This window comes from Meriones unguiculatus (genome assembly GCF_030254825.1).
Source record: "Meriones unguiculatus strain TT.TT164.6M chromosome X unlocalized genomic scaffold, Bangor_MerUng_6.1 ChrX_unordered_Scaffold_31, whole genome shotgun sequence".
Taxonomy (NCBI): domain Eukaryota; kingdom Metazoa; phylum Chordata; class Mammalia; order Rodentia; family Muridae; genus Meriones; species Meriones unguiculatus.
The window spans coordinates 9,411,428-9,429,697 of NW_026843707.1; positions in this window are offsets into that span (position 1 = coordinate 9,411,428).

Consider the following 18,270-nt stretch of genomic DNA (forward strand, 5'->3'; position numbering starts at 1 on the left):
TGGGTTAAAGAAGAAATAAAGAAAGAAATTAAAGACTTCCTAGAATTCAATGAAAAGGAAGGCACAACATACCCAAATTTATGGGACAAAGTGAAAGCAGTGCTCAGAGGAAAATTTATAGCACTAAGTGCCTGCAAGAAGAAATTCGTAACATCACATACAAACAACTTAATGGCCCAAATGAAAAACCTAGAAAAAAAAAAAGAAGCAGATACACCCAAGAGGAGCAGACGTCTGGAAATAATCAAACTAAGGGCTGAAATCAATGAATTAGAAACAAATAAAACTATCCAAAGAATCAATGAAAAAAAAAGCTGGTTCTTTGAGAAAATCAACAAAATAGACAAACCCTTAGCCAAACTAACTAAAAAGCAGAGAGAAACTATCCAGATCAGCAAAATCAGAAATGAAAATGGGGACATAACCACTGACACTGAGGAAATCCAAACAATTATTAGGTCATACTACAAAAGCCTATATGCCACAAAATTTGAAAATCTAAATGAAATGGATAATTTTCTTGAAAGATTCCATCTACCAAAACTAAGTCAAGATCAGGTAGAAAGAATGAATAGCCGTATATCTCCCAAGGAAATCGAAGCAGTCAAAAACAGTGTCCCCTCCAAAAAAAGCCCTGGACCAGATGGCTTCAGCGCAGAATTCTACAAGACCTTCAAAGAAGTGCTAACTCCAATTCTCCTCAAGCTATTCCACAAAATAGAAACAGAAGGAACACTACCAAAGTCATTCTATGAATCCACAGTCACCTTGATACCTAAACTACACAAAGACCCAACAAAAAAAGAGAACTTCAGGCCTATCTCTCTTATGAACATTGACGCAAATATACTCAGTAAAATACTTGCAAACCGAATCCAAGAACATATCAAAGATATCATCAACCATGACCAAGTACACTTCATCCCAGGCATGCAAGTGTGGTTCAACATAGGGAAATCCATCAATGTAATCCACTACATAAACAAACTGAAGGAGAAAAACCACATGATCATCTCTTTAGATGGAGAAAAAGCATTTGACAAAGTCCAACATCCATTCATGTTTAAAGTCTTGGAGAGATCAGGGATACAAGGCACATACCTAAAGATAGTAAAGGCAATATACAGCAAGCCTATAGCTAACATCAAACTCAATGGAGAGAAACTTAAATCAATCCCACTGAAATCAGGGACAAGACAAGGCTGACCATTGTCCCCATATCTCTTCAACATAGTACTTGAAGTCCAGGCCAGAGCAATAAGACAACTAAAGGAGGTCAAGGGAATACAAATCGGGAAGGAAGAGATCAAAGTGTCACTATTTGCAGATGATATGATAGTATACATGAGCAACCCCAAAAATTCAACCAGAGAACTCCTTCAGCTGATAAGCACCTTCAGCAAAGTGGCAGGATACAAAATCAACTCAAAAAAATCAGAAGCCGTCCTATATACCAAAGACAAAAAGGCTGAGAAAGAAATTAGGGAAACAACACCTTTCACAATAGACACTAATAACATAAAGTACCTTGGTGTGACTCTAACCAAGCAAGTGAAAGACCTGTTTGAGAAAAACTTCAAGTGTCTGAAGAAAGAAATCGAAGAAGATATCAGAAGATGGAAAGATCTCCCGTGCTCATGGATTGGTAGGATTAACATTGTGAAAATGGCCATCCTGCCAAAAGCAATCTACAGATTCAATGCAATTCCCATCAAAATACCAACTCGATTCTTTACAGACCTTGAAAAAAAAGATTCTCAGCTTCATTTGGAAAAACAAAAAACCCAGAATCTCCAAAACAATCCTGTACAACAACAGATCATCTGGAGGTATCTCCATCCCTGAACTCAAGCTGTACTACAGGGCAACAGTAATAAAAACTGCATGATATTGGAATAGAAACATAAAGGAGGATCAATGGAACCGCATAGAAGACGCAGAAATAAACCCACACAACTATGAATACTCGATATTTGACAAAGAAGCCAAATCCATTCAATGAAAAAAGACAGCATCTTCAACAAATGGTGCTGGACCAACTGGATGTCTTAATGCAGAAAAATGAAAATAGATCCATATTTATCACCCTGCACGAAACTAAAGTCAAAGTGGATCAAGGACCTCAACATAAAACCAGATACCCTAAATCAATTGGAAAAAAAAGTGGGAAACAGCCTAGAACTCATAGACACAGGAGACAACTTCCTGAACAGAACACCAACAGCACAGGCTCTATGAGCAACAATCAATAAATGGGACCTCATGAAACTGAGAAGATTCTGTAAAGGAAAGGACACCGTCATCAAAACAAAACGACTACCTACAGATTGGGAAAGAATCTTCACTAACCCTTTATCTGAAAGAGGACTAATATATAGTATATACAATGAACTAAAGAAGCTGAAAAGGAGCAATCCAAGTAATCCAATTAAAAAACGGGGAACAGAGCTAAAAAGAGAATTCTCGACAGAGGAATATCTAATGGCAGAAAAACACTTAAAGAAAGGCTCATCCTCATTAGCCATCAGGGAAATGCAAATCAAAACGACCCTGAGATATCACCTTACACCCATCAGAATGGCCGAGATGAAAAACTCAAGCAATAACACATGCTGGAGAGGTTGTGGAGAAAGGGGAACCCTCCTCCACTGCTGGTGCGAATGTAAACTGATACAACCACTCTGGAAAGCTATCTGTCTCTTTCTAAGACAATTAGGATTAATGCTTCCTCAAGACCCAGCTATACCACTCCTAGGTATATACCCAAAGTTCGTGCAAGTACACAAAAGGGATACTTGCTCAACCTTGTTTATAGCAGCTTTATGTGTAATAGCCAGAACCTGGAAACAACCCAGATGTCCATCAACAGAGGAATGGGTACAGAAATTGTGGTATTTTTACAGAATAGAATACTACTCAGCAATCAAAAAGGAGGAAATCATGAAATTTGCAGGCAAATGGTGGGATCTAGAAAAGATCATTCTGAGTGAAATATCCCAGAAGGAGAAAGACAAACATGGGATATACTCACTTATATAGACCTATAAAATAGGATAAACATAATGAAATCTATACACCTAAAAAAATAATCAATTGAGCAGACATGGGGTAAGATGATCAATCCTCGTTTAGAAAGACAGATGGGATGTGCATTGAACGTATGACAGGAGTCTACTGAGCACATCTGAAAGACTCTAACTAGCAGTGTTTTCAAAGCAAAGACTCATGACCAAACCTTTGGCAGAGTACAGGGAATCATAAGAAAGAAGGGGAGTTAGTCTGATGGGGAAAGGATAGGAGCTCCACAAGGACCAAATATATCTGGGCACAGGGTCTTTTCTGAGACTGACATTCAGCCAAGGATCATGTATGGATATAACCTAGAACCTCCACTCAGATGTAGCCTGTGGTAGCTCAGTAACCAATTGGTTTCCCAAAGTGAGGGGAACAGGGACTATTTCTAACAGGAACTCAATGACTGGCTCTTTGGTCTCCCCACCCCCGAAGGGAGGAGCAGTCCTGTTAGGCCACAGAGGAGGGCTTTGCAGCCAGTCCTCAGGATACCTGATAAAACAGGATCAGATGAATGAGGAGGATGTCCACCCCCCATCAATGGACTTGGAAAGGGGCACGGTGTAGATGAGGGAGGGATGGAAGGACTGGGAGGGAATGAGCGATTGGGAAATGGCTGGGATACAGAGTTAATTAAATGTAACTGATAAAAAGAAACACTATTAAACCTTAAATTACACATCAAAAAAAAAAAAAGAAAAATAATTTTCTAGAAAAGAACTTTGACTAATTTGGGCAAACACTATTCTTTTACTAATTTTAAGATATAATATTCAGGTCTTTTTTCCACTTGTACTTGAGTTTCATGCACGGTGATAAATATTGATGCGTTTGCATTTTTTCATAGGTAGAAATCCAGTAAGACCTGCACCATTTGTTGAAAATGCTGTCTTTATACATTGTATGGTTTTGGCTTCTTTGACAAAAATCAAAAACGCATAGGTGTGTGAGTTTATTTCTGGGTATTCTATTCACTTTCATTGATCCACCATCGTGTTTCTATGCCAGTACCATACAGGTATTATAACTATTTCTCTGTAGTCCAGTTTTAGCTCAGGGATGGAGATATCTTCTGATGATCTGTTGCTGTACAGGATTGTCTTAGCAATTCTGAGTGTCTTTGTTTTCCATATTAAATTGACAATTGTTCTTTCAACGTCTGTAAACAATTGTATTGGTGTTTTTCATTTCATCAATTACAATTTATTCACCTTGTATCCCCTCTATAGCTCTGTCTCTCCTCCCCTCCCAATCCCACTCTCCTTCCCCCATCTCCACCCATGTCCCACCAAGCCCACCAACAGGGGAGGTCCTCCTGTCCCTCCTTCTATTCCTAATCTATCAGGACCTATCTGGAGTGGCTGCTGCTTCTTAATTGTGGCTTGGTAAGGCTGCAGACCCCTCAGGGAGAGGTGATTAAAGAGCAGGCCAATCAGTTACAATCCTTGTCCCCATTTCTATGGAACCAACTTGCACACTGAACTTCCATGGGCTACATTTGTTCAGGGTTCTAGGTTACCTCTATAAATGGTCTTTGGTTGGAGTATCAGTCTCAGAAAAGACCCCAGTGCCCAGAGTTTTTGCTTCTGTTGCTCTCCTTGTGTAGCTCCTTTCCCCTCCAGGTCTTACTATCTCCCCCTTTATTCATAAAATTCCCTGCACTAGGCCCAAAGTCTGGCTCTAAATCTCAGCATCTGCTCTGATACCCTGCAGTGTAGGGCTCTTCAGAGGCCCTCTGTGGGAGGCTACTCACCTGTTCCCTGATTTCTCCCTTTTCTGATGTCCATCCTCTTTTACATTTTGAATGTGGATTGAACAACTCAGCCAGAGTGTTCTGTCTTGATTAGTTTCTTTAGGTGTAGAGATTTTAGTATGTTTATCCAATATTTTATGTCTAATACCACTTATGAGTGAGTATACACCACATGTTTCTTTCTGATACTGGGATGCCTCCCTCAGAATGATCTTTTCCAGTTCCCACCATTTACCTGCAAATTTCATGATTTCTTGTTTTTGACTGCGGAGTAATATTCCATGGTGTATATGTACCACAATTTCTGTATTCATTTCTCTACTGAGGGGCATCTGGGTTGTTTCCTGGTTCTGGCTGTTAGGAACACACCAGCTACAAACATGGTTTGGCAAATGTCCTTTTTGCATACTTGAGCATCGTCTGGATATATGTCTAGGTGTGTTATACCAGGATCTTGAAGAAAAGATACTCTTACTTGATTCATTTTGTATCACAACTGTAGCCCCCTCTCTAGAACCCTCCCAATTCTATCATTCCTCCCTGATCTCTTCTTATGCCTTTCCCCCAGTCCAAAGATAGGGGCAGTCCTCCTTCCCTTCCATCTGACCCTAGCCTATGAGGTCTCATCAGGACTGGCTGCACTGTTTTCCTCTGGAATGCTATGGCTCTTCCCATGGCTCGCCCATCAGAAGGAGATAATCAAAGAGCCAGCCACTAGTAAGGGGAACAGGGGTTGTCGCTGAGAGCCTAGTATTATAAGCAAAGGGAGAAGAAATGTTTGGATCATTTCCCTTGAGAAAGACTCATCTTATCCTAAATAAATTTAGAGAAATTAAATGAGAATAAAAATATTATATTTTAATATTTCTCTCAGCATACAACATCGTAGACTACTATAGAAAACTTGTCAATAAATTCATTGAGGTTCATGGTAATTACATTTTTATGATGATTTACAGTATTCTTTTTTAATGCTTTAGTAATTACACTTTATTCACTTTGTATTCTCTCTGTGGTTCCTTCCCTCCTCCTGCCCCAATCCCTCCCTTCCTTCACCCACTGCATGCATGCTTCTCCTCATGTCCACTGATTGCTAGGTCTTCTTTTTCTTCCTCCTGATCCTAGTCAATTAGGTCTCATCAGGAGTGGCTGCATTGTCTTCTTCTGTGGACTGGTAATGCTGCTTATCCCTCATGGGGAGTTAATTAAAGAGCAGTCCAATCAGTTCATGTCAGATAGAGTCCCTGATCCTATTACAATGGAACCCACTTGGATTCTATAGCACTACTTGTTGATAGTTCATTGAATGTTGTGGTTTTCATAATTCATGAGGTTAAGTCATAGGAATGTTGAAGATCATAAAAAAATTAAACAAGGTATACAGGTTTAAATTAGTTTAAATGCTCTTAATGTTGCTAGACTCTAGAAGTGACATAAATTGCCTCTCAAAACAAATGAGTATATTGATCCTAGCCTTATATACTTGTAATAAAATCAAAAGAGACAAATTGTTAAAATAAACCCTCCACAGACAGACATAAGGCTACAATAATAAATATCTGATTATAGTGAGTCTTTTAAGATAATATTCACCCCCATTTCATACTTGGAGAAAATTGTAGTCCTGTGGATAAATTTCATAACATCAATATTCTTCAGTTTGGGAGCCTAACAGCAGTTCAGGGACACTATCCTTTGTGTTTTAGGATGTCTAACAGAATTTTTGGACTCTCAAGGCTAGTTGAATACATCACCACACTTACTCTTAATTCTGGTAACCCACAACTATTTCATGGCATCTATGTATGCCCTATTGGGGAAGACATTTGTTTCAATTAAGTTCTATTTGATTAGAGTTTTATACTTCTATTTGTTGTGAAAAGAGGTGTATGACCAATAGCTCATTAAAAAAAACCAATGGAATTGCTACTAGATATATGAAATTGTTGAAGATAATACTCTTTATGTAAAGGTATCATCAGAATATAGCTAAATATCATCTCAACACATTTTCAACGGCTATCCTTACAATAAATATACATCAAATTTCACAGATTTGCTAATGCTGGTTGCATATGTATCATTTTCTACTACAAATGCATTTATGGTCAGTTCAATACCATCACCTCATGATTTTGGACTTCACAAAAATCATTGCCTTTACTTGAAAGATAGGATGAGAGATAACAAGCTGTGTCTGGGTGCTCCTATGAATTATTTCAGTGCAGATTACATAAGAATAAACTCCAATCCAGAGATGTAAATATGGTAGTGTTTTGATAGTCACAAAATGGTTGAGAGAACATCTTTAAAAAGCTCCAAAGAACAGAAAGAGAAACAGTTAAGTGAATCAAGTATCACATAGCTTTGTTATGTGTTTGTCTTTGTTAATAGGGGTGGTGATAAATTACTAAGGTGCCAACCTAAGAATCCAACAGCTGAGCTGAAAACCAAAGCTAAAAACATTGAGAATGCATTCACCAGAATTATATCAGAAAATTTTCTAAGACCTACAAATTCATAATCAAGCACAGCCAACTAGAATACCACACAGAAATGAATAGATAAGAACTCTAGAGTCATCTGAAAATGAAAACTCACTTTTCTAAACATTTATCAAGCAGGAAGAAAAAAACCTGAAGGAAGTTTGTAATAAAAAATGTTTACCTTTTAAAAAATCAGAGAGATATCAAACAACACAAGGATATAGATTTACTTGTGGATTTGGAAGTAGTTTTAGCAAACGGCTATGAATGACCACAGACCAAGATTAAAATGAGAACAAAATATAATTAAAATTGAAAGTTAGGTGGACACAGGATCTGATGCAAATATAACATCAAAGGAATCTTGGAATCTACATTGGTCCCTTCAGAAGGTGTCCACACAGATTTTAGGAATTGTAACATTATCCCAAGTAAAACAAAGCCTAAGACAAATTAAATGGAAGACTCAAGATGGAAGGGCCAACCACACAGTGTCTATAAATAGCAGCTCAGCACTGGGAGGAGAGTGACCAGCAGGTCTTCCTGTGGGCTCCAAACTCCTGCAGTCTGTTTCTCAGGTGAAAGTAGAATCCATGTGAATATGTGAAGATCAAATTCCGGCCACCAGGATCATTCCAGGAAAAATAAAATAAAATTCTAGACTCCTGCCCAAGGCCACCTGCTATGGATGCATTCCTGGAAACATCCGTTTGCAGCTCTGAACATGCAGCCTTAGGCCATCCAGCAAATCCTAACTTCAGTGAAAACATTCCTACGACAAATCGATCTTGGCTCTGACTTGGTTGTTCACTCTCACTGCCTGTTCAATGGAAAATTCTGGTACTGAGGGTAAGACTCCAAACTTGGGCACCCACTCTCACCGTCCTGTGAACACCTTCTGGATACAAGCTGCTCCTGGCACTGATCCAAGAAGCCCAGTTTCACTATCTTTTTGAAACCTTCCAGGTTGTTGTGGCTAATGGCACTGACTCTCACCATCCTGTAGAGAGGATACCTTCTGGTATTGCTGGGGAGATATGGCCCCATTCTGCCTGCTCCACAACTGCACAACTCACCTGAGTCAGAATCAGCAAACACAGCACAGACAGAGAAAACTACAGAGCAGAGCTGGCTCGGGACCCAAGTCTTATTGCCTACCATCTTGAGGAAGTCAGTACAGCACTGGAGCAGATCTAGACTCACTTTGTTTGTGTTGTCTTTTTTAGAAAATAAAATAGGGGAGGAAGGGCAAGATGGCGGCACCGGGAGGACTCTCATTCTGAGCAGCAGCAGCAGGATCAGCACAGTGAGCAGTAATCAGAATTCGCGGCCATAAAACACAGTCATTGTGTTTCCCAGGTGAGAGGATACCCCACGGTGAAGGATTCAATCAGCTTTTTACTCACCTGGCTAAACCGCGGAAGACATCCCGGTTCTGCCAATTTGGCTGCTGGTCGCCAGCCCCAGTCCTAGCCCAGAGCCACAAGCCAGTGTCTCTGGTCATGGTCCCAGACTGAACCTTGCACACCACACTATCAGAGACTGGAATTTGCATTCGAGAGATAACCCCAGGGTACAGGAAATGACTGGGACCGGCCTTAGGTCACCCAGACATCCCCAGGATGACATCCCCGGGGTCCACGGGCACCCCAGGAGACAGCCCGGAGTCAGAGCTGGGGACCCAGGTTCCTGCACTGAGCCCTGCCTGCCTGCGCACCTGACGTGCTGCCTGAGATAGAAATGTGGGCACCAGGGCACCAGCGAATGAGTTTCACTGTCCTGTCCAGTGCAAACACACAGGGAGGGAAACGGCTGGTCTGATCTCAGAGCACTCAGCCAACACCCCGAACCTGAAAAGGTCCCAGGAAAATTACCCAGCTTAGGGAGGCACCCAGGTTCCCAAAGGCGCAAAAGCAGACACAGGCAGTTTCTGCGCACCAGACAGCTGGCAGAGACTGAGCCGCCATCACACAGATGTGCTCCAGGCACAGGCAGTTTCTGTGGCCAGTCAGCTGGCGGACACTGAGCAGTGTGCACCAGGGCAAAATAAGACACTGGGAGTCCGTGTCTCCAGAGAATCCACAGGGAAGGAAGGAAACTGTACTGACCTAAATCACCCAATCCTTCCCTAGAAAAAGTCTAGCAGACTAGTGGGGCCGAGGCGCCAGCACTCAGCTTTGCTCCAGACACAGGCACAAACAGTTGATGCGCGCCTGATGTCCAACTGGGTCACAGCAGCTGATCATTAAATTTACAACAAGAAACCCAGAAACAGGGCAGCTGCCCTCAGGACTTCCCTGGGTGAGAGGAGAACCCTCTCGACTAACAAAGACCACAGTTACCACTCAGGTCTATATCCCTAAGGTGAGCAACTCCTGAAAAAACACCAGCCATCCAGGGACTATACCCAAAAAGCTGAGAAGACACCCTTCAGGAAAAACCAGCTTTCTGCAAAGGGGATTCTCTCCAGCACAGGATCCCCAGGAACCACCAGAAAATAACCCCAAACACCTAAGATAGCACAATGGGTAGAGGCCAGCGTAAAAGCTCAAGCAACAAAAGACTGAGCAATATGGCATCTCCAGAACCCAGTTACCCGGGGGCAAGTAGCCCTGGACACCCCAGCATAACTGAAATCCAAGAAGATGACCTAACAAGTATGCTCATGAAGATGATAACAGAGGAAACAAATAAGATTCGTAAACACATAGAGGAAGATAAACTGTAAAGAAATAGAGGAAGCTGCAGCCAAACAGTTTATGGCCTTTAGAAAGGAAATGCTTAAAGCACTGAATGAAATAAAAAGAAACAGAGTTGAGGGAACTAAAAGAAAAACAGGAAAGTACAATCAGATAGGTGAAGGAAGTAAACAAAACAACTCAAGACCTGAAGATAGAATTGGAAAAATTAAAGAAAAAAAAAAACGGAGGAAATAATGGAAAGGAAGAATCTAGGGAAGAAAACAGGAACTATAGAGGTAAGCATAACCAACAGACTACAAGATATGGAAAAAAGAATCTCAGGTGTAGAAGATACAATGGAAGAAATCGATGTATCTGTCAAAGAAAATGTTAAATCCGAAAAATTCCTGACACAGACCGTCCAAGAAATCCAAGACAATATGAAAAGACAAAACCGAGGAATAATAGGTATAGAGGAAAAAGAAGACTCCCTTCTCCAAGGCCCAGAAAATATTTTCAACAAAATCATTGAAGAAAATTTCCCCAAGCTAAAGGAGAGGCCAATTAGAATACATGAGGACTACAGAACACCCAACAAATTTGACCAGAAAAGAAATTCCTCCTGCTACATAGTAATCAAAACAGTAAGTATACAGAACAAAGAAAAAATACTAAAAGCTGCAGGGGAAAAAGGCCAAGTAACATATAATGGCAAACCCATTAGAATCACACCTGACTTTTCAACAGAGACTATGAAAGCCAGAAGGGCCTGGACGGATATCATGCAGACCCTAAGAGAACACAGATGTCAGCCCAGGCTACTATACCCTGCAAAACTCTCAGTCCTCATAGATGGAGAAAGCAAGATATTCAATGACAAAAACAAATTTCAAAAATACCTACGTACAAATCCAGCATTACAGAAGACACTGGAAGGGAAAATACAACCCAAGAAAGCTAGCTACATTCAAGAAAACACAGGAAATAAATAACCCCACTACAGTAAAACAAAAAGCAACCAAGCACACAACCGTATGACCGCAGCCAACATCAAAATCAAGAGATCTAACAGCCACTTGTCATTAATCTCTCTCAACATCAATGGACTCAACTCTCCAATAAAAAGACACAGATTAACAGAATGGATACGTAAACAAAACCCAGCAATCTGTTGCATACAAGAAACACACCTAAGACACAAAGATAGACATTACCTGAGGATAAAGGGTTGGAAGACGACTTTCCAAGCAAACGGACCCAAGAAGCAAGCAGGAGTAGCCATTCTAATATCTGATAAAATAGACTTTCAACCAAAATTAATCAAAAGAGATGGGGAAGGACACTTCATACTCATCAAGGGAAAATTCCACCAGGAAGACATCACAATCCTGAACATCTATGCCCCAAATACAAGGGCACCCACATTTGTGAAAGAAACATTGATAAAATTGAAAGCACATATAGATCCCCACACATTAATAGTGGGAGACTTCAACACCCCACTCTCAACAAAGGACAGGTCAACAAAACAGAAATTAAACAAAGAAACAATGTCTGTGACAGAGGTCATGAATCAAATGGAACTAACAGACATTACAGAACTCTACACACAAACACAAAAGAATATACATTCTTCTCAGCACCTCATGGAACCTTCTCCAAAATAGACCATATAGTGGGTCACAAAGCAAGCCTCAACAGATACAAGAAGATTGAAATAATCCCATGTATCTTTTCTGATCACCATGGAATAAAGCTGGACCTCAACAAAAACAGAAATAACAAAAAGCCTACACACACGTGGAAACTGAACAACTTGTTACTAAATGACAGCTCGGTCAGGGAAGAAATAAAGAAAGAAATTAAAGTCTTTCTAGAAACCAATGAAAATGAAGACACAACATACCTAAACTTGTGGGACACAATGAAAGCAGTGATAAGAGAAAACTTCATAGCACTAAGTGCCTTCAAGAAGAAATTCGAGACAGCTCATTCAAACACCCTAATGGCTCACTTAAAAACCCTAGAAAAAGAAGAAACAGACACACCAAGAAGGAGTAGACGGCTGGAAATAATCAAACTCGGGGCTAAAATCAATCAATTGGAAACAAATAAAACAATTCAAAGAATCAATGAAACCAAGAGCTGGTTCTTTGAGAAAATCAACAAGATCGACAAACCCTTAGCCAGGTTAACTAAAAGGCAGAGAGACACCACCCAAATCAATAAAATCAGAAATGAAAAGAGGGATATAATTACAGACACTGAGGAAATCCAAGCAATCATTAGGACTTACTTCAAAAGTCTATATGCCATAAAATTTGAAAATCTAAATGAAATGGACAATTTTCTTGATCGATTTGACTTACCAAAGCTGAAACACGACCAGGTAAATTAACTAAATAGTCCTATATCCCCCAAAGGAATAGAAGCGGTCATCAAAAGTCTCCCCTCCAAAAAAGCCCAGGACCAGATGGCTTCAGCGCAGAATTCTACCAGACCTTCAAAGAAGAGCTAACACCAATTGTCTTCAAACTATTCCACAAAATAGAAACAGAAGGAATATTACAAAATTCATTCTATGAAGCCACACTCACCTTGGTACCTAAACCTCACAAAGACTCAACAAAGAAAGAGATTTCCGGCCAATCTCCCTTATGAACATTGATGCAAAAATACTTAATAAAATACTTGCAAACCAAATCCAAGAACACGTCAAAGATACCATCCACTATGACCAAGTAGGCTTCATCCCAGGTATGCAGGGGTGGTTCAATATACGGAAATCCATCAATGTGATCCACCATATTAACAAACTGAAAGAAAATAAAACACATGATAATCACCCTAGATGCTGAAAAAGCATTTGACAAAATCCAACATCCATTCATGTTCAAAGTATTGGAGAGATCAGGGATACAAGGCACATATCTAAACATAGTAAAGGCAATATACAGCAAGCCTATAGCCAACATCAAACTGAATGGAGAGAAACTTAAAGCAATCCCACTGAAATCAGGGACAAGACAAGGCTACCCACTCTCTCCATATCTCTTCAACATAGTGCTGGAAGTCCTTGCTAGAACAATAAGACAGTTGAAGGAGATCAAGGGGATACAAATTGGAAAGGAAGAAGTCAAATTATCACTATTTGCAGATGATATGATAGTATATGAGAGTGACCCCAAAATCTCTACCAGGGAACTCCTACAGCTGATAAACACCTTCAGCAAAGTGGCCGGATACAAAATGAACTCAAAAAAATCAGTAGGCCTCCTGTATACAAAAGACAAAAGGGCTGAGAAAGAAATTAGGGAAACAACACCCTTCACAATAGCCACAAAGGACATAAAGTACCTCGGAGTAACCCTAACCAAGGAAGTCAAAGACTTGTATGAAAAAAATTTCAAATCTCTGAAGAAAGAATTAGAAGAAGATATGAGAAGATGGAAAGATCTCCCATGCTCATGGCTTGGCAAGATTAACATAGTAAAAATGGCCATCTTACCAAAAGCAATCTACAGATTCAATGCAATGCCCATCAAATTTGCAACACAATTCTTTACAGACCTGGAAAGAAAAATTCTCAACTTCATATGGAATAACAAGAAACCCAGAATTGCTAAAACAATCCTCTACAATAAAAGATCTTCTGGAGGTATTTCCATCCCTGATCTTAAGTTGTACTATAGAGCAACAGTTTTAAAAACTGCATGGTACTGGCATAGAAACAGAATGTTGGATCAATGGAACCTAACAGAGGACCCAGAAATAAACCCACACACTTATGGACACCTGATCTTTGACAAAGACGCCAAAACCATATAATGGAAAAAAGATAGCATCTTCAACAAATGGTGCTGGTCTAACTGGATGTCTACATGTAGAAAAATGAAAATAGATCCATACTTGTCACCCTGCACAAAACTGAAGTCCAAGTGGATCAAAGACCTCAACATAAAACCAGACACATTAAATCGGCTTGAACAAAAAGTGGAAAATACCCTAGAACTCATTGGTACAGGGGAAAACTTCCTGAACAGAACACCAACAGCACAGGCTCTAAGAGCAACAATCAATAAATGGGACCTCATGAAACTGAAAAGCTTCTGTAAAGCAAAGGACACCGTCATCAAAACAAAGCGACCGCCTACAGATTAGGAAAAAAATCTTCACCAACCCTTTATCTGACAGAGGAGTCATATCCAGTATATATAAAGAACTAAAGAAGCTGAAAAGCAACACACCAAGTAATCTCCTTAAAAAAATGGGGAACAGAGCTAAACAGAGAATTCTCTGTAGAGGAATACCGAATGGCAAAGAAGCACTTAAAGAAATGCTCAACCTCACTAGCCATTGGGGAAATGCAAATCAAAACAACCCTGAGATTTTACCTTACACCCATGAGAATGGCCAAGATCAAAAACTCAAGTGACAACACAAGCTGGAGAGGTTGTGGAGAAAGGGGAACCCTTCTGCACTGCTGGTGGGAATGTAAACTTGTACAACCACTCTGGAAATCAATCTGGCGTTTTCTCAGGCAACTAGGAATGGCACTTCCTCAAGATCCAGCCATACCACTACTGGGCATATATCCAAAAGAGGCTCAAGTACACAAAAAGGACATTTGCTCAACTATGTTTGTAGCAGCTTTATTTGTAATAGCCAGAAGTTTGAAACAACCCAGATCCCCTCAACTGAAGAATGGATGCAGAAATTGTGGTACATCTACACAATGTAATATTACTCACCAATGAAAAGTAAGGAAATCATGAAATTTGCAGGTAAATGGTGGGATCTGGAAAGGATCATCCTGAGTGAGTTGTCCCAGAAGCAAAAAGACACACATGGTATATACTCACTCATATAGACATACAACATAGGACAAACCCACTAAAACCTGTGCATCGAAAGAAACTAAGCAAGAGAGAGGACCCTAACTAAAATGTCCAATACACATCCGGAAAGGCAAAGAGGATGGACATCAGAAGAAGAAGAAAACAGGAAACAACCTAGGAACCTACCACAGAGAGCCTCTGAAAGCCTCTGCCCTACAGACTATCAAAGCAGATGCTGAGCCTGATGGGCAACTGTTTGGCAGAGTGAATTGAATTTTAGTTAAGAACTGGGAAATAGTAAGAGCTGGAGAGGACAGGGTCTCCACAAGGAGAGCAACAGTGAAAAAGATTTTTAACTATTTCAAAATTCTACTTGGGAGCTGCAGAAATGGCATATCACAGTGGTAGAGCCGATTGTGTGTCTAAGCATGAAATTCAAATTAAGTTTCTATTCCCCAGCACAACACAGTTTATAATAGCAAATAAGTGAACGAATGAATAAATAGCTCTGTATCACAGCTCCTTAGTACAGGATTTATGTTAGAGATTTCGTTTCCTGTTTTTATTTTTCTTTTTTTTAATTTTATTTTTCATGAATATAGTAAATACTTAACCAGAACTCTAAAATGTGACAGGCATGCTTAAAACATATGATGTATATTTTAGATAGAACTGATAAGTTCTCCCTGGACTTTCCAGGGTGCAAGGAGGATGGGAAATTTTGGATGTGTGGTGATGATAACAATACTTTTTCATTTTTTCTTTCTTTTTTTGTTTTAGCAATACTTTTACAAAACAAAGAACAAAACGAAAAAAAGGACATTAATACACTTGTTGATGTGGGATGAGTGACTCATCAATAAACACAGAACTAAAGGCAAATAATAACTGCTGGTAGAGGACATTCTACTACCCCCAAAAGACACCACAAGTTAGTAATCCAATACCAAGTGTTCTGCACTGGAATCATATTCACAAAGCAACAGGACTTAAATTTAGTGTGTTGTATGACTATATTTATCTTTTTACATGTACATGTAACAATAAATATGAATTTAATGAAGTCATGAATTTTAGAAGATATAAAGGCAGGAAGAAAGGGGGAAGGTTGGAGGGAGGAAATGGAAGTGGGGAAAGGTTGAAATTATATTTTAATTATGACATTATTAATCTGGTTGCATATGTCTTGATTCAAACAGGATGACTTGAAAAAAAATAATACTTATTTGCAATACCATTATACATCCTAGAATTTTATAACATGTTAGTGTTACAATCTCCATTTACTTGTTTTAATATATTTTGTTTTATTTTAATTTTAAAATTACTTTATAATTAATTACAGTTTACTCCCTTTGTATCCCAGCTTTATACCCCTGCCATATCCCTTCCCAATCCCAACCTTCCTCCATCCCTCCTCTTCTCCCATGCCCCTCCCTAAGTCCACTGATAGGGGAGGTTTTCCTCCTTTTCCATCTGATCCTAGCCTATCATGTCTCATCAAAACAAGCTACATTTTCTTCCTTTGTGACCCGGGATGCCATGGGCTACATCCCTGCTTGAATTCTAAGTTATCTCGAAGCAGATTTCTTGGTTGGAACATTCATCTAAGAATAGACCCGTTGCACAGATTTTTTTTGTTTCTGTTGCTCTCCTTGAGGAGCTCCTGTCCCCTCAAGGTATTTTTATCTCCTCCTTGTTTTATAAGGTACCCTCCACTCTACCCAAATTATGTCTGTGAGTCTCAGCATGTGCTCTGATACCCTGCTGGGTAGAATCTATCAGTGGCTCTCTGTTGTAGGCTCCTGTGCTCTTCCCTGTTGGCTCTTCCCAATTGGCTGTTCACTCTTCCAAATTGGCTGTCTGAGTGAGGCTTGCTCATATAACTCAGGGTCCTCCTTCATGCTTAGCTACCTTTGATATACCTATTATGTATGTTTATCCTATATCTTATGTCTACCGTCCACAAATAACTAAGTTATATATCAAGTATGTCTTTCTGCTTTGGGGATACCTCACTCAGGATGATCTTACACCTGTCAGTATGGCTCAGATCAAAAAGTCCAGTGTCAAAACATGCTGGAGTGAACGTAAAGAAAAGGGAGACCTCCTTCATTGCTAGTGGGAATGGAAAATGTACATGCACTTTGGAAATCAATTTGGATCTTTCTCAGACAATTAGGAATAGTGCCTCCTCAAGATCCAGCCATTCTACTCCTTGACATATATCCAAAAGATATTCAAGCACACAACAAGGACATTTGTTCTACTACGTTCCTAGCACCTTTATTCGTAATTGTCAGAATCTGGAATCAACCCAGATGTCCATAAACTGAGGAATGAATGCAGAAATTGTGGAAAATTTACACACTGGAATACTATTCAGTAATTAAGAACCAGTAAATCACGAAATTTGCAGCCAAGGAAAGGAAAAAAATTATGAAATTTGAAAAGAAAAATGGGAGCTATAAGATAAATCATGAAGACAGAGCCATTAAATAAAGCCTGATTTCTCAATGTAGGTTCTAGAAAAGAGAGGGCCTGAAACATATTCTCCATGAACTGTTTGGCCTGCTCTTTCATTAACCCCTGGCCCCCAGAAGGGTGAAGCAGCATTACCAGGCAATAGAAGAAGACAATGGAGCTACTCCTGATGTGGCCTAACTGACTAGGAAAAGAAGGAAGGAAAATAAGTCCTCCCCTATCAGTGGACTTGGGGAGTGGCATTTGTGCAGAGGGGAGAGGAAGGGAGAAATTGGGACTGGAGGACAGAGGCAACCACAGAGGGATACAAAGTGAATAAAGTATAATTAACAAAGAATCAAAGAAAAAAGCAGGATGCATCATTCTGTGATATCCAAGAACAAGATCTGAAAGTCAAAAATAAACATTACCTCGGGATAAAAGAAAGAAAAAGCATGTTGAAAGCAAATGGAGACAAAAACCAAGCAGGTGTAACAGTTTTAATATCTGACAAAAAACAAAACAAAATAGACTAAAAACTAATCAGAACAGACAGTGAACACTACATAGTCAGCAAAGTTGAAAAAAAAAAAAAACTGCCAAAAAGCTATTGCTGTTTTAAGCATTCATATACCAAGCACAAAAGTAACTGTCTTCATAAAAGAAATACTATTACAGATAGAAAAGTATATTGACCTCCACACAGTGGTAGTGGGAGGCTTCAGGACCTCACTCTCAGTAATTTACAGGTGATCCAGACAAAAATTAACCCGAAAAAAGCTGTAGCTAAAAGATTTCACATGTATATAAGCTTAGCAGACTTTTAGAGAAGATTTAACCCAAACTCAGAATATACTTTCTTTTCAATAGCTCATAGAATTTCTTCCAAAATTGACCAAAGTCTTGAAAATAAAGCAAGTATCAACAGTAAGGAAAAAATTTAAATCACACCCTATACCCTACATGACCACCACAGA